The sequence below is a fragment of the Heterodontus francisci genome, chromosome 6 (assembly GCF_036365525.1).
Source record: "Heterodontus francisci isolate sHetFra1 chromosome 6, sHetFra1.hap1, whole genome shotgun sequence".
In the NCBI taxonomy this organism is placed as follows: domain Eukaryota; kingdom Metazoa; phylum Chordata; class Chondrichthyes; order Heterodontiformes; family Heterodontidae; genus Heterodontus; species Heterodontus francisci.
The window spans coordinates 68,889,689-68,913,687 of NC_090376.1; the positions used below are offsets into that span (position 1 = coordinate 68,889,689).

General features: G+C 41.3%; 1 protein-coding gene across 5 annotated transcripts in view; it reads right to left on the reverse strand.

Moving 5' to 3' along the window:
• Positions 1–23,999, reverse strand: part of LOC137371369 (mitogen-activated protein kinase kinase kinase kinase 4) — a 386,728-nt gene that overhangs the window by 361,135 nt on the left and 1,594 nt on the right. The window lies entirely within an intron of this gene.

Sequence of the window (23,999 nt, forward strand, 5' to 3'; positions counted from 1 at the left end):
GGCAGTGATGCATCACACCCAGCAACCCCACCCCCCCCCCCACCTACAACCCCCACTATATAATAGCTGTTAAAGTTCATTCATGAATAATGATCACTTGGGTGAAGTACCAAAAAGCACCAATGGAACTCCAGGAAGTTCATGTCTTCAACAGAGGAGATAGCTTCTAAAGAAAAAGTAGTACTTTTCTATTTTAAGAGCTGCTGCTACTCCCATCTTAATTATACTCAAACCTAACACTTTTGTTTCTCCAGACAAAAACTGGTGACTTCCCTCACATTCTCAGAAAGTTGATTTCACAACTTACAGCACACCAACTGAAAACACACAAACTGCTGCACAAAGCAGATATTTGGGAAACAACTAAAAATGTTGGTATTACAGATTTTAGGGCTTTGCGAATAAAGTAACTTTGCTGAATAGCAGGGAAGGCCTGGGAGGCTGTATAATGTATTAACAGTGGTTAAGTGAAGAAAAACACACTGCACTCCGGAGAAATGTTAACTCCTGACAAGCTGATTACTATGGATCAAACTTTACTTGCAAAGGCACTTTAATATAAATTTATTAATGCATTTTTGCCAAGTATAAAAAAGAAAAATACACTTGCATTTATATAGCGCCTTGCATGACCTCAGGACATCGCAAAACACGTTACAGCCAAAGTACTTTTGAAGTGTAGTCACCCGTGGTCATGTAGGAAACAGCAGCTAATTTGCACACAGCAAGGGCCTACAGAAAACAATGTTAAAATGATCAGATAATCTGTTTCAGCAATGTTAATTAAGGAATAGATATTGACCAGGTCTCCAGGGATAACTCCCCTGCTCTTCTGCAAAATAGAGCCATAAAATCTTTTACATTCACCTGAGAAAGCAGATGAAGCCTCAGTTTAATGTTTCATCCAAAAGACAGCATCTCCAGCAGTGCAGCACTCCCTCAGCACTGCACTGGAGCGTCAGCCTAAATTTTGTGCTCAGGTCTCTGCAATAGAATAGCAAATCTGCAAAGTAATTTTACATCTCCATCTTCCTCTCCACTCTGCCCCCCTTCACCACTCACCAGCCCCCTACCCCCCGCGCCCCTCCCCCCACCACCACCCAACCACCAGCTTGGTTTAGAAAAGTGTAAACATTAGGCATGAAATCTTTCAATTATTGTTACAAAATACATCAGTAGTGTCATGCTCCTGTATTTGAATTACTGCCTCATTACCATCCTTACAGCAGCATCTCCAATATGAAATCATATGTAGTACTTAAATTCTTCACTGACAAACCACCAGTCTCTGCCATCCCTTCATTAAACTCAATTCAATCTTGATTTTGCATGATTTTTGTAACTAACAGCAGCTGTTACACCACTACTGCCAGTACTAACAGCGCCCACACTGTCATCATACAGTGGCACCTTTAAAGGTACTCAATACACAAAAAGATATTTTGCAGCTCTTTACCAACAACAATGAATCATTTGTGAAACTCAGTCATACTAAGTTCAGTAACTTCATCTAGCAGAAGTGATTAAAAACATGCAAGTTTAAATTATAAAATAATACCAATGTTTGGTAAAATACCTGTAGTTTGTTTTGGCTCAAAGTAACACACTTAACAGGCCAAATTTTGTTCCCAGCCAGATGTCTGGTTCCATTGCAGGCAGGGGGCCGGAAAATTGGAGCGGCAGCGGCCGCCACAGTACCAGACACCGGGAATGCCAGGCCCGATCTTCCCAGCAGTGGCGAAGCTCCGCAGCGGCCCCTCTGCTGCTCTACGACGGGACCAGAGTTAGCATATATAAATTACATCTTTGCGCTAATTAAAATATAAACCGCAGTGATCTTACCTTCAGTTCCTGATCTTCAGCGCGACTTGCAGGACCCGTGTGCCTTCACTTTCCCGTCCAGGGAAAGCTGGCACCAAGGTGGTGAAAGGGTGAACTCTGCACTCAGCTGGGTATGGGGGTGGGGAGATTGAAAGGGGTGAATTCTGCATTATGGTGTGCTGTTTGCAGGGCATGGGTCCTGTGGGGGACAGCCATGTTCCACACCCATCGCCGCTCCTAGCGGTGGGACTACAAAATCCAGCCCAACATATGTAAGCATTTATTAATTTGGGAAACAGATTAAACTTAGTGTCCTTTGATTCTATCTGTTTACTGACATTAAGAACATTAAGAGAACCATTCCGTTAATGGGTTGCAACATTAAAATTACCATTGAACGAGGTGGAAGAAAATTTCAGCAGTATCACATTACTGTGGCAAATGCTGCCTTTATATTATGGATACAACAAAGCTTTTCACATTACAACACAATGTTTGACATTTTCAGTAAATTGGTTCAATAGTGCCAATATGGATCATATCAAACACCCACCATGCTATCACCACCATTTGCTGAGGATTACAATAGTATAATCCAACAACAAATTCACTTATTTCCAGTTTGCCATTTTAGGGAGGGAGGGGCAGGCAGACAGACAGACAGTCATAAAACCTCAGTAAAACATTGCCACTTCAGCAGGTCGGAAGCCTAGTTGAAGGAATGACTTCTACATTAGACTTTAGAATTCTTAAAACACCATTTCGAAAAAAATCTTGGACAAATTTACATATTCCAACACCTAAATATCCCTATGGATTAGTGAGGATAGACAAGATCAAGTGAGAAATTTGTTGATTGGATGGCCTTTTGGTGAAGCATGCTAATTCTGTGTGACTACATGTTATGTCACTATTTCTTTACTCACAATTACCCTGCTGGCAATCATGGAGCGGTGAAAAGTAGAATCTAGATGTTGTTCCAGGAGGGGAGAAATCCAGTGCACAAAAGGAGAAATGTGTTCTTCCTTTGCTCTCCTGGAAAGAGTTCTTGGCTTGTCCTGTCAACTGAAGAACTGTGTATACTACAGAATGCGTTTGAAGAGAAAAGTTATACTGATAAAAATCAAGCTGTTTATTTTTTTATTTAGAGACACAGCACGGAAACAGGCCCTTCGGCCCACCGAGTCTGTGCTGACCAAGAACCACCCATTTATACTAACCCTACAGTAATCCCATATTCCCCATCACCTATCTACACTAGGGGCAATTTACAATGGCCAATTTACCTATCACCTGCAAGTCTGGTGTGAGTGGGTGGCCAATAGGGAACCTGCTCGCCTCCAATTAACAGCCCATTAAGCTCCTTAAGGAGCTTGTTAACGGGCTGGGGAGGGCAGAAGGCAACTTTCAAAGGAGAGATCACCAAACCCAAACCAACAGTCTTGTGCACATTAGTGCAAGCTGTCAGGTTCAAAGCGGGCAGAGGTTAAAGTTTTTTTTTAAACTGGTAATGAAAAGTTTCAGGAGATGAAGAATCTAGCTTCCATTTGGCCACTTTTGTGCTTCTTGAGGCTGCTGGCCCTCCAAGTTGCTGCCTGCTCTTGCCAGGCCAGGGCAGGCCCAATCATGACTGCTGCCTGCCTTTGCCGCTCACGCTCTGCAGGCAGCTCCCACGTCCTGGTGATGCTCAGCGCCACTAATTGGGCATCGGGCTCTCTCCAGCCCAATTAGGGCATTTGCATTTCAAGATAACTGTACAGCGAGACAGTGGCAGTGTGGGGTCAGGACCTGGAAATTATCTGGGCATAAGGTTCTCGACCCCAATTTGAAAATTCAGTCACTGGTGTGCACTGCAAACACATACATGAAAAAATTGCACACTCCTAGCCTCTGCTTTGCCATCCACTATGATTAAAGAACAGAGGATCACCAGGAGCATCATCAGAACTTTTACCCCAGTGTTGTGGACACCTGAAAACTGAAACCTAGCCCAATCATTAAAGATATGCAAAAAGTAATACAATGCAGACCTTGTGTCACAGGCAAGGATTAAACACTTTGACTATCCACCACCAGTCTGGTTGGTTTTAAAGAAAAGCTAGGTTTCTGCATTCATTATCTTTCCTTCCTCTAGTTTCTCTTTATTCCTCTCTTCCCCTTTGCCCCCCACCACCCCCACCACCCCCCCCCACAACACCCTTCTCTAAATTAGTCATAGGAGTCAGCCAACTCTAGTTTGAACACCTTTTATTCCTCACTAGAATTTCATTGAGTCCACCAAACTCCAATCAAATAAACAGTTAGAAAATAGGCATTTTATTAGCAAACCAAAAGTTGCTAATATGAAATATTGTTCTTTACAGGTTTCTAAAGTACAAAATACATTGCTCTGAATAAATTAATATAAATATCTTTCCCAAAGAGAAACAATCCAATAGATCTTACCTATAACATTGTTATAATCTAGCTAGAGGGTAGGTTTTATAACAAAACCAAAACCCAAACACAATTAATATTAAACTAGCTTCTTTCCTTTTTTAAAAAAAAACTTCTCTGGAACAAGACTTATCAGTAAGGAGTTCCAGTTTATTTACAATATATAAATTCAGGACTTTCATATAATTCTGTATATGTTCAAATTATAGTACAGCTCTTTTCTCTACTGTTTACATCTTGTGATCTCAACTGACTGGCTAGAATTGGAGAAGGAGGAGACATCCCTTAAGCTTTCTGTCTAACCCTCTAAAATAGATTTGATGTCTCAAAATGCAATAAGCTCCACTGCAAGTACCTATCTTCATATAAAACACTGGTATAAGACTGATTTCTCACACCCTATACCAACCCCTTGACAGGGGAGTCTCTAATTCAATTATGGAACATAGGCCAATAATTAATATTTCAAGATTGGACAAGACTGAAAGTCATGGGAATGTATATGCAGGAAGGTTTCTCAAATGATTCCAACAAATAAAAGCAGCTAGCCTTTAAGCAAGCTATAGCCTCTCACAGCTCAGAAGTGAAATAAAAAGACCTCTTCCAAAATAGCGGCCAGCATTTTGATCGCTCAGACCGCAAGTAAAATATCTGGCCAAAAAAAAACTTCCCTACATAAACCAAAGCTTGCAAAATATCTAGGGGTCTTGAAAGTCAGATTTTAATCAAATTTCATGAATAAAATCCTTGACTTTGAGGTGGTAAATTGATAAAATCAAATTTCACCCATATTTCAGAAACATGTTCAAAATTCCCATTATTCTCTTGCTGAAAAACACATTTGAGCAAAGCACATGCCAATTACATCCATGACACTAGCTCACACATTGCATGCTACATGTGCTGTGCTGAATTCAGATATGTGCATTTCAGCACCCGATTTTCAGCAGGAAAAGAAACTAAGGCTTTGCAATTTGAATTATTTTTTTTAAAGGAGGGGTGCCAACCATCATTTAGTACTACAGTGAGCAGTATAATCTTAATATTGTGTATAATCTCCTCATTCCTAATTAGATATGATGCAAGGACAGCAAAGCAACAGTTACCACACCGACAGTCCCCTGAAGACAGAGATCATTAGTCAAACATGATTCAGGTCCCATACCATTACATTGTTTACTGATCACAAGATTACAGCAGTTCCCCTGTGCATAATCTCCAATGATTTTTAATATCACACCATAATTGTGACAAGTGGACACAGCCACAATAATCACAGGTTTTTCAATATAATTTTTAATTTTTAAAAAAGCTATCTTGGGATTGATAGTCAGATGGCAAGCACCAAAGTATGTCTATGATTTGTATAAATAACTGTGGTTGTCATGTAACATCCCTGCACAGTTCTTAAATCCCTTATTTGTTTTGAGCTCTTGTGAAATTACCCAGGTTTTTTCGGGTGCAATTTTTCCTTAACGATCTTCACCTTAAGACAACTTTTACAGTTTACACCATGTGAATTTGCTCAGAAAAGAGCAGCTGTTACCTTAAAAGAGAGGAGCTCTTAGAAGGCCTGGTAGATCTTGATATATTGATTTATTCGAGATTTTCACTTTTTTAAAAAAGCTAAAAATATATACTTAAAAACCCGCATCTGGGAATTGGCAATAAAAACTGACATTAAAGAAGGTTCTCGAAGATAATGAACAAGGTTGGGGATGATTCTAACAAAACATAAAACTCAAAGAAAAAGGATCAAAGTTGACCTCACAAATTTACTTCAATTGGTCTACAATTTAGGCAAATACACAAGTCATATCTACTAGTGTATACATAATTCAATTCATGATCAAAGATTCTATTACACATTAAACAGCACAACTAAATTGGGCTATTTACTCAAGGGTGGGTGTTAATGCTCGGATTCTCTTCATAAATTGTTCTAAAAGCTACCTCTTTTGGGAAGCTAATGATAACTAAGATACACTTGCTAGAAATACTGTTGGGAAATTAATACCTACATAGTTCACACATGAAATAAAAACAAAGTGCTGGAAATTCATCAGAACTCTCCAGCAGCGCAAGGACACAGACCTGAAACGATAACTGCTTCTCTCTCCACAGATGCTGCCTGACCTGCTGAGTATTTCCAGCACTATTTTTATTTCAGATTTCCAGTATCTGCACTATTTTGCTTTCATTTTACTTGACACATGATTCTGTTAGCACCAATGGTGAAGGAGAAGCTTATAATCTAGGCATAGTGAATATATGCAATACTCAAAAACATAAAAACATAAGATCAGAAATAGGAGCAGGAGGCGGCCATTCGGCCCCTCAAGCCTGCCCCGCCATTCAATATCATGGCTGATCTGTCCCAGACCTCAACTTCTCTTGCGTGCCAGCTCCTCATAGCCCTCAACTCCACAATATTTCAAAAATCTATCTACTTTCTCTTTAAATACTTTCAGTGATCTAACCTCCACGACTCTCTGAGGTAGAGAATGCCAGACATTCACTACCCTCTGAGAAGAAATTCCTTCGCAGCTCAGTTTTAAATGAGTGTCCCCTTATTCTGTAACTATGTTCCCCGGTTAGAGATTCCCCCACTAGTGGAAACACCTTCTCAACATCTACCCTGTCAAGCCCCCTCAGAATCTTGTACGTTTCAATAAGATCACCCCTCATTCTTCTAAACTCTGATGAATAAAGGCCTAACCTGTTTAGCCGTTCTTGATAAGTCAACCCCTTCATCCCAGGAATCAGCCTAGTGAATCTCTTTTGAACTGCCTCAACTGAAAAAAAACTAGTATTCCATGATGCAAGGAACGGTACCATCTTTCCATCTAATATAGGTAGTGATAAAGACAACTTGTAAAGTACAGCCCTCAGATGTTGCAGAAGTTCAGAATTTAGCCTTCTGGGGACAGGGTAGATTGGGTAGTCACGTTCAGTGGGTACTGGATCCATTCAAGGAACAGTAAAGCCTGATCTTCCCTTTTTCAACCTCTTCCAGACAGCCTGCCGCATTTACTGAGTTTGAGAGAAGGGAGAATGCAGGGAAAAGTTGGGATTTTTAGACTAAGATCCGTACCACATTTGGTTGCAATGACGTGGAATATCAATGTTTCTATTGCTCTCTGAACTGAACTATAAAAGGCAACAACTGTAGAATAGCATCATTTGCCAGAGGCTAGGTCCTATTTCTGCCCAACTGACACAGTGAGATAGTGTCATGAACTATGAAGCCCATCTTAACACACAGTATTTCACTACTTCCCAATTTGCCCTTTCGCTGCTGTGGCACCCAGCCTAGTATGTTTAAACTAAAAATAGTTATGGATTGAGCATATGTACATGGCTAGATTTTCTATCTCCTTCCCCCAAAACTTCAAATTTTCCAAGCAGAAATTAGTAGTGCAGGTAATTTATTTATAAAAAGCAATTTTGTCAATGAAACAGAAATTCTCAACATTGTACAATGAGGAAGAATTGTAATCTCTATAGCAAAGCTAAGAAAAATTAGGCAATTATTTGAAAAACAGATCACCTTCCTGGTCTTGCTTCAGCATCGATCGGGAGAAAAAGAGATAGCCTTCTTCTTTAAGAGCAGGAGCAGATACACAAGGCATGAATATAAAGAGCGGCAGAAAGAGAACAAAACAAAACCAAAGAATGACATCACAGGAGAGCAGCCCACATAAGGAAGGGACTGAAGGAGTTCAGGGGCAGAGCAGCACAGCTGTCGGAGCAAGAGCAAGTATCAGGGAAGCAAGGTTGAAAAAAAACTTAAGTGACATCAGAACAGAAGGTGCTGATTGTTGACTAGCTGTTAAGATTTTTTTTTAAATATACAAGTCTCCAATAAGAATTTAGATTATTTGTTTATTTATTAGTCTCACTAAACTTGAGACATAAGGTACTTAGTTCGATGGAATACACATCCTGTGCCTTTCGGGAACTCCTGGACATTTCTCAAGTCTTGAATAACCATACGTGCAGAAGTGTCGTCCACAGGAGGAACTCAAGCTCCGGGATTCAAAGTTTGAGCAGCAGCTGGCATTACTACATTGCATCTGAGACTGAGGCTATGTGGAAAACACATTTCTGGATGTGGTCGTGCTGTAGCATAAGCGTTTGCAGGCAGAGGAGGACTAGGTAACTACCAGACAGTCAAACAGGAAGCGCAGGGGTCCCGAAGTGCATTTTGCTCTGTAACTGGTATTCAGTTCTGAATATGGGTGAGGGTGATGGTTCCTTGGGGGAATACAGCCAGAGTCAAGTCCATGGTACCATGGGTGGCTTAGCTGTGCCAGAGGGGCAGGAAGGTGTCGTCAACAGTGCTATCAAGAAGCACTTTCTTAGGAATAACCCACGCACGGATGCTCAGTTTGGGTTCCATCAGGGCCACTCAGCTCCAGACCTCATTACAGCCTTGGTTCAAACATGGATAAAAGAGCTGAACTCCAGAAGTGCGGTGAGAGTGACTGCCCTTGACATTGCATTCCTCCCGCCTTGATCGTAACACTGTTAATTCAGTCCCACTACTCTACAGGTCACAACATATCAGTAAAGTTTCCCACCTACTAGAAAAATGGCTAAATCAATCACTTTATTTATCCCCAGAATAAAGCCAAACCAGGTTTCTTTAAACAAAATCAACTACTTATTAATAAACCAAGTTTTGAGCGATAATGAGATGAATCTTTAAGATTTTATAACTCCTTAATCTTCCTAACCCTCATGCACATACATACATTCAAAAATCAACTGTTAACCGGGGAAAATGGTTATATTGATTTTATAACAGTTTCTTAGGGATAATAAAATAACTGGGTTGTAACTTCTGTTAGTATTTTTCCTGGATCGTTGAGGTGTCCCAAAGTCAAATGGTCAGATGCCACTCGATGTCTCTCCAGATGAAATTAATGAACAATCTATGGTGGGTAGGCGTTCAAGGTAGTTCTTTGCAGCAGACGCCACACAGATCTTTCAGCAACAGGTTGTAGCAGCAGGTCTATTTAAATTTCAAAGTAGCAGTCTAACAGGAGAAACTTTGAGTGTTCAGGAACTTCCAAAAACACAAAAGTCAACAGGACTTACTCTCAGCAAAGAAGCCTTCTCCACAGAAAACAGCAACTGCAGAACTCACTCTTCAAGCAGGGATTCTTGACTGGAGGAAACAGCAACCTGCCACATCCAAAACACAGGCTTCCTTTCCCCAAAGCAGTGTTTCTCCAGAGTACAGCAATTCCTCTTTTCTGAGAGTTTCTTCTTCTCTTCAAGCATAAACAGCAACAAGGGTTTTAGCTCCCGTACAGTAGATTTTCAACTCCTTCAAAGTTCTTTTAACTTCATGAAGAGATTAGAATTTTACTTGATACAGGAATTATTCTTCAAGAGAGAGTGTGTTTTCTGGGCTGTATTCCTGACCAGTTTTCAGCATTAACACTTTTTGCTCCTCACAGCTCCCCTGGTCACTTTTACACTGCTAAAAATGAACTGAAAGCCTTTTTAACAAACAATAAGTCACAAGACAATCGTAAAACCTTAAAGTTGCTTGGATATAAATTGCCCTGCAGCCAGCACTTCAAATACCACTAGTCTCTGCAGTCACTGCTCACAGAAAAATAGCAACAGGTCTTAAAGGCATACAGACCTCAGATTTTTTTTTTAAAAAAACAAAACACTTACGACAACATCAGGGCAGCATTTGACCAAGTATGGCATCAAGGAGCCCTAGCAAAACTGGAGTCAATGGGAATCAGGGGGAAAGCTCTCCACTGGTTGGAGTCATACCTAGCGCAAAGGAAGATGGCTGTGGTTGTTCAAGGTCAATCATCTCGGCTCCAGGTCATCACTGCAGGAGTTCCTCAGGGTAGTGCCCTAGGCCCAACCATCTTCAGCTGCTTCATCAATGACCTTCCTTCAATCAGAAGGTCAGAAGTGGGGATGTTCGCTGATGATTGCGCAATGTTCAACAACATTCGCGACTCCTCAGATACTGAAGCAGTCCGTGTAGAAATGCAGCAAGACCTGGACAATATCCAGGCTTGGGCTGATGAGTGGAAAGTAACATGCACACCATAAAAGTGCCAGGCAATGACCATCTCCCCTTGACATTCAATGGCATTACCATCGCTGAATCCCCCACTATCAACATCCTGGGCGTTATCATTGACAAGAAACTGAACTGGACCAGCCATATAAATACCGTGGCTACAAGAGCAGGTCAGCGGCTAGGAATCCTGCGGTGAGTAACTCACCTCCTGACTCCCCAAAGCATGTCCACCATCTACAAGGCACAAGTCAGGAATGTGATGGAATACTCTCCACTTGCCTGGATGGGTGCAGCTCCAACAACACTCAAGAAGCTCGACACCATCCAGGACAAAGCAGCCCACTTGATTGGCACCCCATCAAACATTCGCTCCCTCCACCACTGACACACAGTGGCAGCAGTGTGTGCCATCTACAAGATGCACTGCAGCAATGCACCAAGGCTCCTTAGACAGTACCTTCCAAACCAGTGACTTCTACCACCTAAAAGGACAAGGGCAGCAGATGCATGGGAACACCACCACCTGCAAGTTCCCCTGCAAGCCACACACCATCCTGACTTGGAATTATATCGCCGTTCCTTCATTGTCGCTGGATCAAAATCTTGGAACTCCCTTCCTAACAGCACTGTCGGTGTACCTGCCCCACATGGACTGCAGTAGTTCAAGAAGGCAGCTCACCACCACCTTCTCAAGGGCAATTAAGGATGAGCAATAAATGCTGACCTAGCCAGCAACACCCACATCCCAGGAACTAATTTAAAAAAACGACTATTTGGATCCAAGTAAAACCAGATGGCTCATACTGAATAAAAACAATCACAGTAAGAGGGCTCCAGACTTCATGTTCAACATCTCCAAGTTTTAAACATTTTCAAGAAATATTAAGTTAAAATATAACTTTCCACTTACTAGAAGCACAAGTAAGTAACAATACTGTTAAGAGATCTCCTCAGCTCTTCTAACTCCAGCTCATGCTGGCAGCTTGATATTGCTCTTTCATTATTGGTGTGCCAAAAATATCGGAGTGATACCGGTGCAAAATATAAAGACAGAAAAGTGCCAGCTCCTTCTCAATCAGAAGAAAAATCCAATTAATTAAAAGAAACTGGAGCAAATATTACCTTTAATATTTCATAAAATGTGCCAAACTACTCCTAAGAACATTTGATATGTTAGACAGCATTCCCAGTTACATAATCCATTTAAGTATCAGTAAAAGACCAAGGCTATCAGGTTGTGGTTATAGTAATGGACTAGAAACCGAAACATCTTTTGCGTTCAAATCCCACTATGGATAGCACCAGAAAAATGATGTAAAAACCCAACTCATCCACGAATGTCCTTCAGTAAAGGAAACTAATCACGTCAACCAAGTCTGGTCCGACACTACATGGTTGACTCAATGTTCCTTGAAGTGGCCTAACAAAAAGAAAATCATCACAAAACAATCTGTGAAGTTTTGCAGCAAACGATTCACCTACTGAGTCCCAAAAGCCTGTCCACCATCTACAAGGCACAAGTCAAGAGTGTAATGGAACACTCCCCACTTGCCTGGATGAGTGCAGCTCCAGCAATACATAAGAAGCTCATCATCCGCAATAAAGCAGCTCGCCGCCATAAGTATTTGCTCCCTCCAACATCGGCACACCGTGGCTACAGCAAGTACTATTTTAAAGATGCACTGCAGCAACTCGCCAAGGCTCCTTCGATATCTGCTTCCAAACCTACAAAAAATAAGGGCAGCAGACGCATTGGAAAATCACCACCTGCAAGCTCCCCTCCAAATCACACGATCCTGACTTGGAACTGTGTTGCCATTCCTTCATCGTCTCAAGGTCAAAACCATGAACTCCCTCATTAACAGCACTGTGGGTGTAGGCAGACCACATGGACTGCATCGGTTCAAGGCGGCAACTCACCAACACTTTAAAGGGCAATTAAGGATGGGCAATAAATGCTGGCCTTGCTAGCCGCACCCACATTCCATGGATCAACCGGCAACTATTTAGGCATCAGATCAGTTCAAGACTCAGGCAAATCGAGTTCATTCAACCCTGCAAAGTCTTCAAGGACCAAACCTCTGATGTCAGGTTGGGAAAACACAGAATAATCAAGCAACAACCTGTTATAGCTATGATTCTGTGAGTACAACTATCAGCCAGCAATCTAGACTTCTCCATCACCATCCCTAGGAATTGTCCTGTTCCACCAAAAGTGAGGACAGAGTGCTTCATTTATTCTGCATGTCAACTATGGGCTTCTGGCACAAGTATGGGAAACACAGAAAATAAATAACATATATGCTACGGAAAAATAAAAATGAGCTGTGCTACTCACTTAGCTAAACAGTAGTACAATTTTAAGATCATGCAAACTCTTCCAACAGAAAACACTACCTACAATTTCTTAATTATGGTGCAACATTTTCCTTTAGCAATGCCTTTAAAATTTTAACGTTTTATTTTTGTTTGCTTTATTTCTTTTTCTCTCCAACTTTTTTTTCATACTCCTTACCAAAGTATGATTCCAAAAACAGTTGCTCTCCAGTATTTTACACAGGATTAGATAGCTTGCCAGCAATCTATCTGGTATCCACCTGAACCCAACCATGCCTTCGCCACACATGCATACCTATATACTTCCAGCTGGGGATCTTTGCTTTAGGAGCAGGAATCTAGGTACTGCAGTAACTGTAGCCCAATCTGAACAATTTTCTTGGCACAAGCCAGACATTACCCGAGTCGTCAGGTATTTGCTCAGTTGCTTAATGATTATTTAACTAAGTATACCTACTTGTCTTCTATTCTTCCAAATAATGATGTACTGCACCATTACATTTGCTTCTACTTGCCAGCCATTGGGCTACTCTTTTACCCGAATCAGCTGCAAAACAATTAAAATTCTGTCAAGTTGCTTTACATAAGATTTTCAAGTATCTAATAATACGGACCTTCTACATCTATATACATTTGCAAAGGAAATAGCACTTGGTAATATACACAGGTGAGTAACTTACACTGCACTAATAAGCATTAACCGTCATAATGGCGATATGAGAAACATCATTGTCCAGCAGGAACAGAATGCAAATGCTACCATCAGCTCTCTTGCTGGATTACTGCCATCACTGGTTTCCGTATTCAAACTCAATGATCTAATGCCAACAGAATTATTAACCCTCATCAAATGTCCTCCAACATACTTTTTGGAAGAATGCAAGACAGATAACATTGCCAGTGATCAGAAACAACTGCCAGTAAATCATAATGTACTGCCCACTCAGTATTCTATTCAATCGTATCTTTGTGAATAAACATATTAAAAGTAAAGACATAAAACTTCCCCGATTCAAATTATGCAAAAACTCAATGAAACAGATTAGTAACTTGCATGGGTATTTTCTTCATTCACATTTGAAATTAATTGCGAATTGCTAACATTCTCATGTGCTTGACCCCTTGAAATAAGCAGTATTTTAAGTAAACATACATTAATTGTAAGGCAATCATCTATTATGAACTTAGTGATGAAGGCAATGGCATGGCAATGACAGCAACTTCATTGGCAAAAGCTCTTTTAGAGCAGAAAATTCATACTATATGGTGTATGCATATAGTGAATTCAACTCATAATGTTAACATTTGGCTGGCTGATTAATTCCCTCCCACAGGTCAACTGCAACCCCAAACTGAAATCAGATAACTTAGCACAGAACAGGAAAAATCAAACTCCATGGCTGAGTCTTGCACCATGCAGTGATAATTCAATATTCCTACTGTCAATAGGGCTATACTTCCTTGACAGTTGTTAAGTAAACAGTTCATGTAGTTTTGCATTCTTTAAAAGGGAAGTTTATTTTTGCTGCAAAGTCAGTCAAGCAAATAAAATATCTACAAAATCACCTGGTACATTATTTTGCCAACATAGGGTTGTCACCAATTTAAACAACCTCTACTAAAATGATGTTCGACACTGAAAGATGGCCAAAAAAGCTCATCACTAAAATTCAAGACTACATTGGACAACTTATATTTATATCGTGCCTTTAAGGAGGCCCAAAAGAAGAAGAAAAGAAGAAGAATAAAGCAAGCCACAAAAGGAGATATTAGGTCAGATGACTAAAAGCTTGGTCAAAGAGGTAGGTTTTAAGGAGTGTCTTAAAAGAGGAAAGTAAGGAGGAGAGGCGGAGAGGTTTAGGAAGGGTATTCCAGAGCTTAGGGCCTTGGCAACTGAAAGCAGCATCCCAATGATTGAGCGATTAAAATCAGAGATGCACAAGAGGCCAGAATTAAAGGAGCACAGATATCTTGTACAGTTGTGGGACTGGAGGAGATTACAGAGATGGGATGGGGCAAGGCCATGGAGGGATTTGAAAACAAGGATGAGAATCTTAAAATCATGAGGAAAAACTTTTCCCCACTGCGAGTGGTTATGATCTGGAATGCACTGCCTGCGAGTGTGATGGAGGCTGGTTCAATCGAGGCTTTCAAAAGGGAACTAGACATATCTGAAAAGGAAGAATGAGCAGTGTTTTAGGGAGAAGGCGACAGGAAGGGCATTGGTGAACTGCTTATTAGAAGAGCCAGTGCAGACACAATGGGCCAAATGGGCTCCTTCTGTGCTGCAATAATTCTCTGATTCTGTGAAGACTATGCTTGACTGGGAGCCAATGTAAGTCAACAAGCACAGGAATGATAGGGGAATAGGACTTGGTGCAAATTGAAATACGGGCAGCAGAGTTTTGGATGACCTCAAGATTACGGAGAGTCGAATGTGGGAGACCAGCCAGGAGTGCATTGGAATAGTCAAGTCTAGAGATAACAAAGGTGTGAGCGAGAGTTTCAGCAGCAGATGAGCTTAGACAGGGTCAATGTCGGGCAATGTAAGGGAGGTGGAAATAGGCAATCTTAGTGATGGCATGAATAGGAAGTCAAAAGCTCATCTCAGGGTCAAACCCCAAGGGTGGAAATAGACCAGAATAATCTCAGACAGTTGAAAAGGAGAGAAATGGAGTCGGTAGCTAGGGAACGGAGTTTGGATTGGGGACCAAAAACAATGGCTTCAGTCTTCCCAATATTTAATTGGAGGAAATTTCTCCTCATCCAGTACTGGATGTCAGATAATTTAACAATGGAGTTATTAAGAGAAGTGGTGGTGAGGAACAGCTGAGTTGTCGTCTGCATACATGAGAAAACAAACACCATGCTTTTGGCTGATGCTGCTGAGGGGCAGCATGTAGACAAGAAATAGGAGGGGGCAAGGATAGATCCTTGAGGGGCAGAGCTAACTGTGCGGGAGCAGGAAGAAAAGCCACTGCAAGTGATTCGCTGGCTATGATTAGATAGATTAGAATGGAACCAGGTGAAATTAGTCCCACCCAGCTGGATGGTAGTGGAGAAGCGTTGGAGGAGGATGGTGTGCTCGACCATATCAAAAGCTGCAGACAGGTCAAGAAGGACAGGAGGGAAAGTTTATCTTTGTCACAGTCACACAGGATGTCATTTGTGACTTTGATAAGAGCTGTTTCAGTACTGTGGCAGGGTGGAAACCTGATTGGAGGGATTCAAACATTAAGTTCCGGAAAAGATGGGAAGGGATTTGGAAGGAGACAACACAGGCGTGAACTTTGAAGAGGAAAAGGAGGTTGAAGTTGGGATGGTAGTTTGCAAGGGCTGTGGTCAAGGGTTGCGTTGTTTTTTTTGAGAGGGGTGATGATGGCATATTGAAAGGAGAGGGGGACAACGTGTAGAGAGAAAACCATTTACAATATCGGCCAACATGGAGACCAGAAGGAAGAGTTAGTGATCAGCAGTTTAGTGGGAATAGGAAATAAGTAGACAAAGAAAAATAGGTTCAAGGGATATGGGAACAGGGTGGGTAAATATGATCTGAACTACTTGCTTGCGTGGTCGGTCCACACTGACAGAATGCTTGGGCCAAAACAGCTGGACTGCACTTTGCAAGTATATATTTTTCTGACTCATTTTATAATGCCTGCTATCTCTGAAAGCCTCCTAACCTTAAGGAAACCCTCCAATTGTACTGCATTTATTTAGCATTTCCTCACTTTTCCATTATATTCTATTGAAAAAGCCTATTAAAGGACTGGACTTTTGCTGCTGCTCAGTTACCTACTCTTACGACAGCCTTCACTGAACTGCAACCTTTGTCTACCATTCACTATACACAAAGCTGATTAACTGCATTAGCTACACAAACTAAGTGACAATTTTAAAATAATCCAAGAATTCAGATTAGTTTTCAATAGATATTTCCAGTATCTTACTTAATTCTATCTCTACACCTGTTGTAGTCTATGATGAGTTTAATACGTTGGAGAGATATTAAAATGTGTATGGACACTAGAATGAACATGATTCATGGTAGCTTTCCAGCCTCAACTCCTTTTAACAAATTACCTCAGACTATATTGGTCTACTGTCACTAGTTTAACTGTTAAGTCTCCCATCGAGGAGCAATACCACCACAAACTGCACTGGCATCATTTCTACAAACAAAAAACAGAAACAAAGACTTCCATCAATGTAATGTTTTATATAGATAAAAATGCACTCCTACAAGATATAACAACTCTATCCTCAAGGACAGGATGGAAATTGCTGCAGATCTTCATTTGGACCCAAAAAAGAATTGTTTACCCTTCAGATTTTAGGCAAACAAAAGTGGTCATATAGAATGCGGTATAAATTCAACTGTTCCTAGAAAATTGATACTTTTATTAAACTGAAGTACTATTTCTACCCAGAAATTCAGTAACTCCAAACAAAAATACTTATCTTATTGTGCTATTATCTCAGCTTGCACTCTGCGCACAACTTCCTTTTAGCCCTCAAGGCTCTGAGAGTCATTTTTTACACTTCAAGATATTCACTATTGAAGGCACCTCATGAACCATGAAAAGCTCAGATTCCAATGTACATACTACAGTTATAGTTAGGTTGGTATGAACAATTAATGTAATACAATGCTACAATATCTTGGTTCTAAATTATATTTATACAGAATTTCAGTAGTTTAAATTGCATTTGTTTTTGAAACACTGGTATATGCAACTAACTAACTCTACTTTTTAAAATGTTTCTATTGTTACTACATTTTAAAAATCTTTTTGCAACTTTATGACTGCCACATAAGCATCAACATTGCTCATAAGGCATAGATTGTTGATCTCTTCATTGAATGTATCAAAAAATAATATGCAACAGTAAAAATGGCTCCATGCTCCTATAAACTTACTTAAACCTCCAGTTACCTGCCAGACTATACATGCTACTTCCGAACCGAAGCAAAGTGAGCACTGCAGCGCAGAATCTGCTCCTGGGCCAATGTCTTTTTGTATCGGTATGGAGATCAAATGGCCCAGTTCAGTCACGTTAAACTGTAAATTTAGCACACCATTTATTCTGGTACAGAATACTGTTAATTCTTTTCACATATAAGGCACATCCTTTCAACAACTTGCAATTATTTAGCACTTTTAACATAGTAAAACCTTCCAGGGCGCTTCATAGAAGTGTCATCAGACAAAATCTGACACCAAACAACATAAGGAGATATTAGGACAGGTAACCAAAAGCTTGAGGTCAAAGAAGTTGGTTTTAAGGAGTATCTTACTGGAACAGAGGAGGATAGAGGCAGAGAAGCTTAGAGAATGAATGAGTTTAGGGTCTAGACAGCTGAAGGCAGGGCAGCCAATGGCGAGATAAAGGAAATTATAGATACACATGACAACAGAATTGGAGGAACAGAGTTCTTGATGGGTTGTAGAGTTTCAGGAGGTCACAGAGATAGGGAGGAGCAAGACCAAGAAGGGATTATAACATAAGAATGAGAATTCTTTTTTTTTTAAATCACGCTGCTGAACAATACAGGTCAGCGAGCACAGGAGACAGGGGTGAACAGAACTTGGTGTGAGTCAGAATACAGGCAACAGAGTTTTAGATAAGCTCAAGTTTACGGATTGTAGGAGGCCGACTAAAATAGCATTGAAATAGTTAAATCTGGAGGTAACAAAAGCATAGGTGAGAGTTTCAGCAGATGCGCTAAGGCGGGGTGGAGATGGGTTACATTACAGAGTAGAAAATAGGCGGTCTTGGTGATGGTGAGTATAGGGGGTTGGAAGCTCATATTCAACCTCTTCTGGTTTTAAGCATCAGGTCTCCCCATGCACAGGTGATTTCCACCCACCCCCCCCCAACCCGAGGCTGCCTAACTCCAGCAGCCCCAATACAATATCAAACTCCAGGCCAGCAATCTCAGTCTGCCACACCCCAGGGACCAACCCCATTGTTACTTAAACAGCCGAAGGCAGGGCAACCAATGGCGAGATAAAGGAAACTGTACATACACAAGAAAACAATGTAGAAAATCATCTGTTGTTCGCGGCATTTCTCCTGTATCTGACGAAGGGAGAACAGCATGTCAACGGTCGATCTCACTGCACGCAAGCCACACTGTGCCTCAGGGTAGACGCGCTCGGCCAGCTTCTGGAGCCGGTTTAGAGCGACTCGAGCAAAAACTTTGCCCACTATGCTGAGCAGGGAGATTCCACCTTAGTTGTTGCAGTCACCTCGGTTACCTTTGTTTTTGTAGAGGGTGATGATATTGGCATCGCGCATGTCCTGAGAACTGCTGCCTCGTCCCAGCACAGGCATAGCAGTTCATGTAGTGCTGAGAGTATAGCAGGCTTGGCACTCTTGATTATTTCAGGGGTAATGCTGTCCTTCCCAGTGGCTTTACCACTGGCTAGAGAATCAATGGCATCACCGAGTTCCGATTTGGTCGGCTGTATGTCCAGCTCATCCATAACTGGTAGAGGCTGGGCTGCATTGAGGGCAGTCTCAGTGACAACATTCTCCCTGGAGTACAGTTCTTGGTAGTGCTCAACCCAGCGGTCCATTTGTTTGCGTTGGTCAGTGATTATGTCCCCTGATTTAGATTTGAGGGGGGCGATCTTCTTGATGGTTGGCCCAAGAGCTCTCTTAATGCTATCATACATTCCTCTGATGTTTCCGGTGTCTGAGGCCAGCTGAATATGACTGCATAGGTGTTGCCAGTAGTCGTTTGCGCAGCGCCTGGCTGTTCTTTGTGCAGTGCTTCTGGCTGCTTTAAGTGCTACGGATGTTAACTCGCTGGGGGCTTTCTTGTAGTTCAACAGTGCAATGCGCTTAGCGGCTGTGACAGGTTCCAGCTCTTCATTATGAGGTTGAAACCAGTCTGCATTTCTCCTCGCACTTTTGCCGTAGGTGGTCAAAGCTGACTCATAGATGGCGTCTCTGATGTGGGCCCACTTGGTCTCAGCATCCCCTGTGGGAGTGTTTTGAAGGGCTGACACAAGTGAATTTAGAAATTTTTGTAACAGCTGTGGGTGAGAAATTCTGCTCGTGTTGATGCGCGGGTGGCCCTTCTGCTTGGAATGATGCAACACCTTTGGTCTGAGTCTAACCTTGCTGCACACCAGGGAGTGGTCGGTGTCGCAGTCCGCCCTGTGGAAGTTGCGTGTGATTTGAACACTGTTTAAGGCGGCTCACCTTGTGACAATGAGGTCTAGCTGGTGCCAACGACGCGATCTTGGGTGCCCAGCAGACGTGGTCTCTTCAGACTACTAGAAAAGATTTGATGTCCACCAAAGCTACTAAGTATCATCACCTCATTCCATGACAATATGAAAGGCACAATTCAACATGGTGGCTCCTCATCAGACCCCTTTCCTATCCTGAGTGGCGTGAAACAGGGCTGTGTTCTCGCACCCACACTTTTTGGGATTTTCTTCTCCCTACTGCTTTCACATGCGTTCAAGTCCTCGGAAGAAGGAATGTTCCTCCACACAAGATCAGGGGGCAGGTTGTTCAACCTTGCCCGTCTAAGAGCGAAGTCCAAAGTACGGAAAGTCCTCATCAGGGAACTCCTCTTTGCTGACGATGCTGCTTTAACATCTCACACTGAAGAGTGCCTGCAGAGTCTCATCGACAGATTTGCGGCTGCCTGCAATGAATTTGGCCTAAACATCAGCCTCAAGAAAACGAACATCATGGGGCAGGACGTCAGAAATGCTCCATCCATCAATATTGGCGACCACGCTCTGGAAGTGGTTCAAGAGTTCACCTACCTAGGCTCAACTATCACCAGTAACCTGTCTCTAGATGCAGAAATCAACAAGCGCATGGGTAAGGCTTCCACTGCTATGTCCAGACTGGCCAAGAGAGTGTGGGAAAATGGCGCACTGACACGGAACACAAAAGTCCGAGTGTATCAAGCCTGTGTCCTCAGCATCTTGCTCTATGGCAGCGAGGCCTGGACAACGTATGTCAGCCAAGAGCGACGTCTCAATTCATTCCATCTTTGCTGCTTCCAGAGAATACTTGGCATCAGGTGGCAGGACCGTATCTCCAACACAGAAGTCCTCGAGGCGGCCAACATCCCCAGCTTATACACACTACTGAGTCAGTGGCGCTTGAGATGGCTTGACCATGTGAGCCGCATGGAAGATGGCAGGATCCCCAAGGACACATTGTACAGCGAGCTCGCCACTGGTATCAGACCCATCGGCCGTCCATGTCTCCGCTTTAAAGACGTCTGCAAACGCGACATGAAATCCTGTGACATTGATCACAAGTCGTGGGAGTCAGTTGCCAGCGTTCGCCAGAGCTGGCGGACAGCCATAAAGGTGGGGCTAAAGTGTGGCGAGTTGGAGACTTAGCAGTTGGCAGGAAAAAAGACAGAGGTGCAAGGCAAGAGCCAACTGTGTAACAGCCCCGACAAACAAATTTTTCTGCAGCACCTGTGGAAGAGTCTGTCACTCTAGAATTGGCCTTTATAGCCACTCCAGGCACTGCTCCACACACCACTGACCACCTTCAGGCGCTTACCCATTGTCTCTCGAGATAATAGACATACACAAGACAACAGAATTGGAAGAACAGAGTTCTTGATGGGTTGTAAAGTTTCAGGAGATCACAGAGATAGGGAGGAGCAAGGCCAAGAAGGGATTTTAACATAAGAATGAGAATTCTTTTTATCAAAAATCATGCTGCTGAACAATACAGTTAAACCCTATTCCCCCTCCCAGTACTGCTGCACATCCAATTGATGCATTTTACATATCATCTGGATGTGTATTCTCAGCTCTAAAAATGTTAGCGATAAATGTTAAATGCAGAAGTCATTTTTTATATTTTTTCCCACACAATTTTCACAGAATTATATAGCTGTGAAATTGAATCCTGAAAGCACTATTAAAATCTAAGTAAAAAAAATTATTAAAATGATCACTGCAAATCTGTAGCAGCAATGTTATACGCTGCATTGCATAAAAACATCCCTATAGTTATAAAACAGCAAAGCTACTGACTTGCTTTCACACAAAAAGTAGTGCGAATTTAGAACTGGTTCCCCCAAAACATTGCAGATGCTGGGTCAATTGAAATTTTCAAGACTGCGATTGATAAGATTTTTGTTAGGTAAGGGTATCAAGGCATATGAAACAGAGGTGGGTAAAAGGAGTTGAGGTACATATCAGCGATGACTAACCTAATAGCAGAATAGCCTACTCTATTCTTGTCTCACAACAAGCAATACAATAGATCTACTAGAATACATAGATATTACAAGTCTTACATCTGTATGCATTCCTGTCTACCAAAACAAAGATACTTCCTGTTGTCATATTTGTCACACTCTTGCACCAACTACCGTTATAAATTCTGATCTCCGCATTTATAATGGCAAATGCCCACAAAAACTTGCAATGACACCAACCTATCTATAGCATCTTAGTGTTGCTTCTCCTCACTCCTTTAGCCTGTGCTGCAGAAATACTCCTATGCTCCAGTCAACTATTATTCTGCTTCTCAAGGTGGTCTAGGTTTTGCTATAAACCAATATGCTATATGAAAATAAAAAGAGATAGTATAAATTTAAAACAGGGACTGAATTGTGTCTGCATATCCTGGTCTAATTATGCCCTATTCTATAATTCAAAATTTCTTAGCAGTTCGGCAGATTAGTGCATGAAAACTCAAACAATGCAATGTTCAAAATACTTTTGATTGTGACAATTTGTGGCCAAGATAAAATATTAAACTGAAGAACTACAGCAAAATCGAAATGGGAGAAATAAAAAAAAGCTTAAATGTTTTAATTATTGGATGCCTTACATCTAAGGCACAAGACTTCAAAACACTTATTTTGTACAGAACAATTCCTTAGGTATCCTGCACAGTGGCACTCAATAGGACTATTACCCAGTTAGCTTTTCTAAAGTTCCAATTGGCTTCCATAGAGCATGGAACTGTAAGTCAAGTTAGGGCACTGCATCTTCAATATTAATTTAATACAGAAGTGTGTGTGCATCTTTGAGAGAAAAACAGACTGTCCAGTGTGGCACATAACCCACAATGACTAGTTCAATTTCCAGCTTCAGATAGGCCTGGATGTTATAGTTGGGCTCACCAACTCTACACTGAAACTGGAGGAAAACCAACCAATGTTGCTGATGTTCAGTGACACCCTCTTGTAAAGTGCACATGACAATAGGTGAAGAGAGATCAGACTTTGCTGTAATGCCCTCCACAATAAAGTTGACTATTGATATGCACTGGCTAGGTTCAGACATGAGATATATGGCTGTCAGCACCCATGGAATCACACACCAGAAGTCAATAACTTCAGATGAAAAGAAAATTAGGGAAAATATTTAAAAACCATTGCTTAAAAGTTCATCCATTGTGCTTTATCAAACAGAAATCTGAATAAATAGAAGCACAGATTGGGTAAGAACAAACTGAGTTCAAGTGAAGTCAGTCAGCTGTCAGGAAATGGAAGAAACATGGAATGAAATAAAACTATTATTTACTTAGGCACTCTAATTACCATATTATTCCTAAAGCTTCGTTTCTGCATTTATTTAACTTTTTCAAGATTTTTAGGGTGTGTCACAAGTGTCATTTCAGATTGTGATGTGCACTACAGAATCCATAGGTCAGGCATAGCTTGGAACACAATTAGGCACCAAGATATTGCAAAACACAGTTTTGCAAATCTACAATGTGCCTATTATAATGTATGCCAAAAAGTTAAAAATATGTTGCAATAGACAAGAAGAAATTAAAAGCTCCATAATGCAATACAACACATTACTTTAAAGATGTAAGGTAATTCTCTTCTTGTACAAACCTCCCAAACCTCTGTTGAAAACCAATAGAAAAATCTCCTGGAATTGCAAAATAAAGATTGGGAGAGCCACCACTTAAAATTCACTGCAGATGTCCCCACGTACATTTCTGAACAGAAATGGATACCAAGTTGCCTAGACATCCAATACAACTGAAATAAAACCTTTCAAGTTTCAAACAAAAAAGCCGTTATGCAAAAAATAATCAAAACAAAGCCACCTTTTCACTCAAACAGGTCAGTGTAATAAACCTTTTCACATCAGATTTGGCACTAAGTTGGTGCACAGCGAATCTGATTAGCATTAAACAAGAAGCTTTAGTAACCCCTTCATCCTCTACTTCCCTCTTTTCATTTTCTGTAAAAATTACACTATCCAACACTGGTAAAATGGTAAAAAAAAGAAAAACGATAACATTTTGTTTCCATAACTGATGAAAGCATACTTGGCAAATATTAAAAATACTCTGTGCACCCCACTTTCCTATG